This window comes from Mustela lutreola, chromosome 2, assembly GCF_030435805.1.
Source record: "Mustela lutreola isolate mMusLut2 chromosome 2, mMusLut2.pri, whole genome shotgun sequence".
In the NCBI taxonomy this organism is placed as follows: Eukaryota; Metazoa; Chordata; class Mammalia; order Carnivora; family Mustelidae; genus Mustela; species Mustela lutreola.
This window is the reverse complement of record NC_081291.1, coordinates 106,671,009-106,680,544: the sequence shown is the minus strand read 5'-3', so window position 1 is coordinate 106,680,544 and position 9,536 is coordinate 106,671,009.

Sequence of the window (9,536 nt, the reverse complement as noted above, 5' to 3'; positions counted from 1 at the left end):
GCGGTGAGCCAAGGCTCGATCCCAGGACCCTGAGATCATGACCTGAGCCGAAGGCAGAGGCTTAACCCACTGAGCCACCCAGGTGCCCCTGTGGTTACATTGTTATGCATCAGTAGTTAAACCATATAGATCATATGGCCTGAGAAACTGCTGAGTTTGCAACAGCCTTTCCTCCCCCCTTGCCGCTCCCCGCAAGAAAACCTTCCCACCAGAGGTCTTGCTCCATCTTCCTTAAACTCACTTATCAGTATAACCCATTTTCTGATTGCCCCTTCAGATTCCACTTTTCACTCTTGTCCTTGGAATGCCCCAAGAAGATAACCTGTAAGGGGCCTTGCTAACCCTCTGACTTCTAGTTGAATTATATTTAGCAGGAAATAAGAGGGAGAGGTGGGTATGATTGGAGTGCTTATCTCCCCCACCTCTCTCCAGGATCACCCTAGTTTGGCTGGCTGGCTGGCTGCATGTCTCAACTGAGTCATAGCCCCGTAAGGAAGTGCTCACCACACAGCCTCTTTCCTGGGTCTGGTAACTGCTTCCTCCTCTCTACCCTTCTGATCTAGGAGTGGTAACAGTTCTCTGGCATTGCTACAAGGAACCATCTTGTGCTTTCCCCACACCATGCCCACGCCTTTATAAATAATCCCTCTTCTCAAATTATCTCATTTTAACTGAGCCATCTATCTCTTGCCAGGCCCCTGAGTGGTACTCTTAACTAGACTAGGAAGCATACCAGCTACTGAAAATCATGGAAATGTTCCATATCTTGAAAACTCATTGAACAGTACACTTAAAATGTATGTATTTTATTGCATGTAAATTTTATCTCAAGTTTAACTAATTAATATCTCAATTTTTAAAAAATTAGTCCATGAAGGGGCACCTGGGTGGCTCAGTCACTTAAGCACCTACCATCAGCTGAGGTCATGATCCCAGGGTGCTGGGATCACGCCCCGCACTGGCTCCCTGCTCAGTGGGGAGTCTGCTTCTGCCTCTCCCTCAGATTATGCTCTCTCTGTTTCTCTCTCTCTCAAATAAATAAAATCTTTAAAAAAATAATAATCCATGAAATCTGTAACCCATGCTCTTTGGTTCCTATGGGTCACTCGATGACCCTTTGCATAGTTCCCATATCACAGGGCACCCCTGCCTACATGCTCCCCTGTGTCTCAAGAGAGCCCCTGGACCACAGAGGAAAACAGTTAACAGGGAGGGGGAAAAAATCCTTATGGCTTCCTCAGGTTATTATACTAGTTCCACATATTTTGTCCTTAATAAAGGTACATTTTTTTAAAGCTTGTAATTTTAAAGTAATAGGAGTGTTGAACTTCACCTGTTTCTCTACCCTGTCTGCAGATCTATATAAATGACAGTTTCACTCTACATTTGGGGATAGTCATCTATTTCTTCTACTCTCTCCACCATTCCTTATTTTAGCTATCTTTAAGCAGTAGTGAGGAGGAGATGACACCTATTCACATGGACTATTTTTTTTTTAAGATTTATTTATTTAGCTTAAGGAGCCTGGGTCTCTCAGTCAGTTAAGCCTCTGCCTTTGGCTCAGGCCATGATCTCAAGGTCTTGGAATCGAGTCCTGCATCTGGCTCCCTGCTCACGGGGAGCCTGCTTCTCCCTCTGCTCATGCATGCTCCCTCTCCCTAATAAACAAATTAAATATATTTTTGAAAAGATTTTTTTTTTTTTTTTTTTTTTTTTTTTAAAGATTTTATTTATTTATCAGAGAGAGAGAGGGGGAGAGAGCGAACACAGGCAGACAGAATGGCAGGCAGAGGCAGAGGGAGAAGCAGGCTCCCCGCTGAGCAAGGAGCCCGATGTGGGACTCGATCCCAGGACGCTGGGATCATGACCTGAGCCGAAGGCAGCTGCTCAACCAACTGAGCCACCCAGGCGTCCCCATAATCCTTTCAACAATTCTGTGAGGCAGATACCATTTTATGCCATTTTACAGATGAAGGAAACTGAAACTTAAGAGATTGAGTAATTTGTCCAAGGTCAGAGAGAAATAGTGAGGACAAGTAAGGATTTGAACCGAGGACTTGACTCCAGAGATGGGACTCTGACTCTATTCTGTTCAGAAAGGGAATAAGTGAAGATCCAATTTAGAAGGAAAAAAGGAAGGGATTATGTGCAGTTCTAGACACCAAGTAAGGGCATGGGATGCCCCATTTTCTAGAGGAAGAACTTGAGACCCGGGCCGTCAACACTTCCCAAGGGGATTCTGACAGTAAGTGGAAAAAGTCAGAATTTATATCCAGATCAGAGTCTAAAACCCAATTCTTTCAAGTATAATGTGCTGCCTTGTTTTGTGTGTGTGTGTGTGCGTGCGCACACGCACGCACGCACTTGTGTTCTGAGAAGGCTCCACGCTCAGCACGGAGCACAATGTGGGGCTTGAACTCCCAATCCTGAGATCAAGACCTGAGCTGAGATCAAAAGTCAGATACTCAACAGACTGAGTCACCCGAACCACCCAGAAGCCCAAAATGTGCTGCCTTGCTAAATATAAATTATATGAAGTAAACACAAGGATTTAATTTATTTATATAACACCTCAAATGTGTAAGTCACATTTATTTTTGGCGCTTAAAGCTGAGGCTACGGTAGGATTTCCTGCCCCACAAAGGAAAAGAGGGATGGGCCTGGGCAAGCCCTGAGGACACAGTGAATGGCCACCAGGGAAGAACAGCTGCAGAGGAGAGAGAGGGCAGGAGGGCCAGAGAGATAGGAGGAAAGATGAGCAGATATGGTACCTTGGAGGCTAAGAGCGAGAGCTTGTCCTAAGAAGGAGGAATAAGCAAATGCTGAATTCTACCCCAAAATTCAGCTGAGATAAAAACCAATAAACATCTATAGGAATTAACAACTTTGAAGTCTTAGGTGACCCCAGCAGACTGGGTGCTGTGTGAGTGGAGTTGCGCATTCAGTGGTTCTGAAGTGAGTAGGAGAGGAGAAAAACAGAGGCGGTTGTGTGGACAACAATGTAGGGAAGTTTCGCTGTGAAAGGAGGTGGGGAGCCGGGTGGGAAGAGGAGGCACCTGGGCACACTGAAATGCCAGCGGAGAGGCTCTCGTTGAGAAGGAACGTTGCCATCTACACATACGAAGGCGAAAGAAGGGATAGATCTTGAGCGGGAGGAGAGATGGCTTTTCCGATGTGAAGGGCTGGGGTGAGTGAAATGACACAGACATATCTGTGGGTGTTGTGACTCCAGGTCAATGGAGTTCTTGCCTGATGGCTCCAGTTTTCAGGTTCTCCATTGAAAGTGAGCAGGGAAGGGAGCTGCCCAAGAATTGGGGAGGGAGAAACTTAGTAGGGACATGGCATCCTCTCTTTGGATGCCTTTGGCTTTTACCTGCTCTTACTGCAGCCACTTCAGCCTGGGCTCCCGACTGCTCCGTGTGGCTGCCACCACGTCGAACCCAGCCGCCAGCCTGTGCTGGGTGTCGGGTCTGCGATGGGATCTGACTCTCCCTACAAGCTCAAAAGTGAGCCGATTCCTGTCTCATGGATGTCGGCAGAAGTCCTGAGATGGCTGGGTCAGAGAAAAAGGACCTCATTACTCATGGTACAGCAGGCAGCATGAGCACCAGTTTTGGGTCAGGTCTTCTCGCCAGGGAGAAGAGCCCAGACAAAAGCAATACTCAGTAAACTTGTTCTTGAACTTCTGTGAGAATCTCTTTGGGAGACATTGTGAAGGGGCTGAGATCCTGTGTGAAAAAGTGAAGGGTGACTTGGTGAGTGCTAATGTGACCCCATTCGCATCCCAGGCGCTGATAAGGCCTGGAGCCTTCAGGTTACACTTCCAAAGGCTGATGCATACATAATATATGTGAAGTGACAAGAAGAGAGTTCTAGAATCAGATAGATGTGGATTCAAATTTACCTTGTAACCAAAGTCCTGACTTCTCTGAGTGTTTCCTCAGCTGTGAAACAGAAAATAAACCCTTCCTCACAGAATTGCTGAGGAGGTTCAGTGATGTCACCTATGTAAGACAGGATCCGTTTTTGAGATATGAACCAATATTTTACTCTGTACTTGCATTATTTGGTCACATTTGCTCATTGAAGCTATTGGACATTCATTTCTCTGGGAAGAGTTCAGCCAGGAAAAAAGAGAGGAAAATAAATTAGTTGTAGGATTTGAGTCTCAAAACCTAGTCCCGAGAGAGAGAACTCAACACAAGAACAATAGATTTATAAGAATACCTAATGCTGAGTAACGGAGCTCAGAATATGCCACCCAAAAATATGTCACTTAGTATAAAGATTATTTTAAGCTGAAGACATTTGAGATTCAACAATTGCAGAAAAAATAGCCTTCTCAGAGCTTTCTTATGTGACTAAAAGCAACATCTAGGAAATAAGGCCGCCGTGAATACCTCTTCAGGGAAGATTTACTCCCAGAAGGGAAAACAGGAACAAAACCTCCCCCAAATTCCTTCTCCAGAGAAATTTTACGACCCTGAAAGAGACAGAAAGACCAATCATAACGTTATAGACAAGCATTACTAAAACTTATCTCCTATTTGTTCTCCTGAAAACCCAGACATTTTTGAAAAGATTTTATTTATTTATTTGAGAGAGAGAGAGGGAGAGAGAAAGCATGAGCAGGGGGAGGGGCAGGGAGAAGCAGAATCCCCACTGAGCAGGGAGTTCTGATTTTGGGTTCTATCCCAAGACCCTTAGATCATGACCTGAGCTGAAGTAGGCGCTTAACCGACTGAGCCCCCCCAGGCATCCCTATAAGAGGGAGTTCTTATGTTGTGGAATCTAATTTGGGACAAATACCCAGGTCCCATCATCATGAACGTCAGGGACTTTTGGCTGAGAATTCATTTTCTGAGATTATGCCATATAACACAATCATGGCCAATGAGAAAAACACCAACAACTGCTTGGGGTTTCTGGGAAAGTTTTTGCTTTGCCCTTCCCTTTCCTCCTGCCTCAAACATTGATTTTGATGTCTAGAGCTTCAAAAGCTATCTTGCAAATATGAAAAAAAGGCCAAGGGTTATCAGGCCTGTCTCCACCAAACCAGTATCAGCCTGCCTGCTTCTGGACATCTTGTATAAGAAAGATAACTTCCTGTTACTCAGGCCACTGGTATTCAGGTTTTCTGCTGTTGACAGGCAAAACCATCCTTAATTAATGCCGAGACAAAGTCGGAAGCAGGAAAAGGAAAGGAGTCAATTCTTGGCTTCTGAATTTCAAAACCTAGGTCTCAAGGTGGTAAATAAAAACAAAAGAAAAAGGGCACCCGGGTGGCTCAGTCGGCTAAGTGGCTGCCTTCAGCCCAGGTCATGATCTCAGTGTCCTGAGACAGAGCCCTACATCGGGCTCCCTGCTCAGCATGGAGTCTGCTTCTCCCCTCTCTCTGGTGCTCCCCCAGCTTGTGTTCTCTCATGCATTCACTCTCTGCCCCCTCTCTAAAAAATAAATAAAATTAAAAAAAAGAAAAGAAAGAAAACCCTAGGGCATGGACTATAGATCTGGGAGCTAAATTGATGATTAGTTACCAGGCTACTCTACCTCTGGACTAAAGGAAGATCTCCTGGAATCCCCTGGAAATAATAAAAATTAAATGGAGTTATGGAAAAATAAAATTATATGTTTTGTTCTATAAGCTTGTGCACTAAGATTTATTCTTACCACATGGTAGCTTTCATTTAACTAAAAATGTTATTCCTGTCTTATCCTTTGTTGTCTTATTATCACTCTGAACGGTACTCGTGGTCATTTTCTCTGAAAATTCACTTTTCTTCTAAACTTCTTGATGGAAATTATCATTCTTTCTTCTCCTAACCTTGAGGATTTGAGGTTGGCCGTGCATCTCTCATGTCTGATCTGCTATTTCTTTTCTTTTTTTTTTTTTTTAAAGACTTTATTTATTTGAGAGAGAGAGAGAAAGCATGCAAGGGGCGAGGGGCAGAGGGAGAAGCCGGCTCCCTGATGAGCAGAGGGCCCGATGTGGGACTTGATCCCAGGACTCCAGGATCATGACCCGAGCCGAAGGCAGTTGCTTAACCAACCGAGCCACCCAGGTGCCCTGATCTGCTATTTCTTGACTTTTCTTTTCTCTCCACCCACCCTCAATCTCTCTCCCTTTTTCTCCCTCTCCCACTTTTCCACTCTCTCCCCTCCTTCTTTCTCTACCTGCCTCCCTCTCTTGCTTCCTCTCTTCTCCCTCCACTTCCTTCCCTTCCTCATTCCTTCTTGAAGTCTTCCAGTACTGGGACTGTGGACGTCTTTACATGAACTCCTCACCACGATGGTGTTGCAGCTCTGGCAAAGCTGGTCTGTGGAGAGAGGTATTTGGATAGACTGTCTTACAAAAAAAACAACTAAAAATCCTGGATACTATTTTAAATCAAAACTTCATAAAACCACTAAAGAGCTGACAAAAAAAGATAGTACAGAATTGTCGGGCCAAAGTCAGAGAGAAGAAATGTAGGATCTCAGAAAGGAAAAGAAACAGTGAAGTCTCCTTTCTTGGAGGGCATATGCCAGATCTGGCCCATGTGAGCTACAATTTTCACAGTCCCTCCGGGTGTGGAATAAAGAAGTCAAAGGCTGGGGGGCCTGGATGGCTCAGTGGGTTAAGCCTCTGCCTTCAGCTCAGGTCATGATCCTAGGGTCCTGGGATTGAGCCCCGCGTTGGGCTCTCTGCTCAGCAAGGAGCCTGCCTCCACCTCTCTCTCTGCCTGCCTCTCTGCCTACTTGTGATCTCTGTCAAATAAATAAATAAAATCTTAAAAAAAAAAAATTAAAAGAAGTTAAAGGCCAGGACGTGCAAGGTGGGGAGTTGCATTCCTTGGCTAGGACTACCATAACAAAGTACTGCAGAATGGGGAGCTGAAACAACAGAAATTTATTGTCTCACAGTCCTGGAGACCGGAAATCAAAGGTCAAGAGGTTGACAGGTTTGGTTTAATTCTGAGGTTTCTCTCCCTGGCTTGCAGATGGAGCTGCCTTTTCCCGGTGCCCTCCCATGGTCTTCCCTCTGTGCATGGGCATCCCTTGTGTCTCCTTTTGTGTCCACATTTCCTCTTTATATAGAAAACCAGTCAGGCTGGATTATGACCGACTCTGTCTCATTTAATTTAATCGCCTCTTTAAAGACCCTATCTCCAAATGCAGACACATTCTGAGGCATAAAGGGTCAGAACTTCAACATATGAATTGGACAAGGAGGTGGACACAATTTGGCCCATAAAAGGAGTATAATATGAAACATTCCCCATAACACTAGGCCCTCTCTGGTAAGAGAGAGAGAACCAGAAATAAATACCCTTTCTACCTCCCGTCACCATGGGGCTGCATGGAAACTTGCCTTGGAGATGGGTAATGGAGAGTGGGGGCTGTCTGTGAGAACGTGTAGCGGAGACCAGCTCTCACATGCTGATTAGTGGCCCAAATTCGTATCTCTTGTGTGATTCAGAAAGCCTCAAAATTGGGGCGCCTGGGTCGCTCAGTAGGTTAAGCATCTACCTTCAGCTAGGTCATGATCCCAGGGTCCTGAGTTCAAGCCCCACATTGGGCTCCTTGCTCAGCAGGGAGTCTGCTTCTCCTTCTCCCTCTGCCCCTCACCCCACTTGTGCTCTCTCTCTGTCTCTCAAATAAATAAATAAATAAAATCTTTTTAAAAAAGAAAAAAAAAGAAAGCCTCAAAATTACTTTGGACTTAAATTGGTCCCCATATGGTAGTGCACCTAAATGGTTGGCAGGAACAAAGGTAAATCTTGAGAGAAACATGCCTTCCCCTTAGACTTCAAAGAATTTCCATAAATACTTTTGGAAAAAACTAAGCACCTCACAGTAAAAAACAAAACCAAACAAAACAATAAAACCTAAACACACACAGAAACCCAGGCATCATGTATAAAAAGCAGTATAAATCAGATAGAATATGAATAGATACTGGAATTATCAGACACGGATTAAAAATTAGTTATGAGGGACGCCTGGGTGGCTCAGTGGGTTAAGCCTCTGCCTTCAGCTTGGGTCATGATCTCGGGGTCCTGGGATCAAGCCCCACATTAGGCTCTCTGCTCAGCAGGGAGCCTGCTCCCCGCCACCACCACCCCCGCCTGCCTCTCTGCCTACTTGTGAGCTCTTGCTCTCTGTCAAATAAATAAATAAAATCCTTTAAAAAACAGTTACGATTATCATGTTTAAAGAAATAAGATGTTAGTTTGAAAGCATCTTCAAGAAACTAGAAATTGTTTTTTAAAAATTGACTAACCAGATTTGAAATATAAATAGAACTTATAGAAATGAAAAAAAAAACAGTAATTAGGGACACCTGGGTGGCTCAGTGGGTTAAAGTCTCTGCCTTCAGCTCAGGTCATGATCCCAGGGTCCTGGGATTGAGCCCCACATCGGGCTCTCTGCTCAGCGGGGAGCCTGCTTCCTCCTCTCTCTCTGTCTGCCTCTCTGCCAAGTTGTGCTCTCTGTCAAATAAATAAATAAAATATTTTTTAAAAATACAGTAATTAAATTTTCTCAGCTATTTCAGGTGACTGTCTGGCTCAGTTGGTAGAGCATGTGACTCTTGATCTCAGGGTCACAAATTTGAACCCCACATATGGTGTAGAGATTACTAAAAAAAAAATCAATTAAAAAATTAAAATTTCTTTTCTCAGCTATCTCAACTGATGAATGGGTAAACAAGTTTCAAAATACAAAAAAGTGGAAAGAAGAGCATAACAAACACCAATACATTACTACTTAGATCCAACAATTGTTAGCATTTTTTCATAGCAATTAGGCACTGGGTGGCTCAGCATTAAGCGTCTGCCTTTGGCTCAAGTCATGATCCCCAGAGTTCTGGGATTGAGGCTCACATCGGGCTCCCTGCTCAGTGGGAAGTCTGCTTCTCCCTCTCCCACTCCCCCTGCTTATGTTCCCTCTCTCGCTGTTTCTCTCTGTCAAATAAATAAAATTAAAAAAAAAAAATCCCTGGGCAGTTTATCAGATTCTTATAAAGTCATACATTCACCATACAACCCAACAATTCTATACCTAGGTATTTTCCCAAGAGAAGTGAAAATTTATATTTACACAGCATATAAATGGGTTTGTGTCCACTATATTCATAATTCCCCCTAACGGGAAACAACCCAAAAGACCTTCAACTGATGACTGGATAAACAGACCGTGGTACTTCCTTACTATGAAATTTTAGTCATCAATAAAAAGGAATGAAATACTGACACAGGAGTAACATGCATGGCTCAGAAATACATTACTCTAAGTGCAAGAAGCTGGACTCAAAAGGATATAACCTGTGTAATTTCATTTACAGAACATTCTGGAAATAGTTAAAGCCATAGGAATAGAAAACTCCAACCCTACACAAATCTTTTTTAAAGATTTTATTTATTTATTTGACAGAGATCACAAGTAGGCAGAGAGCCACGCAGAGAGAGAGGAAGGGAAACAGGCTCCCCGCCGAGCAGAGAGCCCGATTCAGGGATCCATCCCAGGACCCTGAGATCATGACCTGAGCCAAAGGC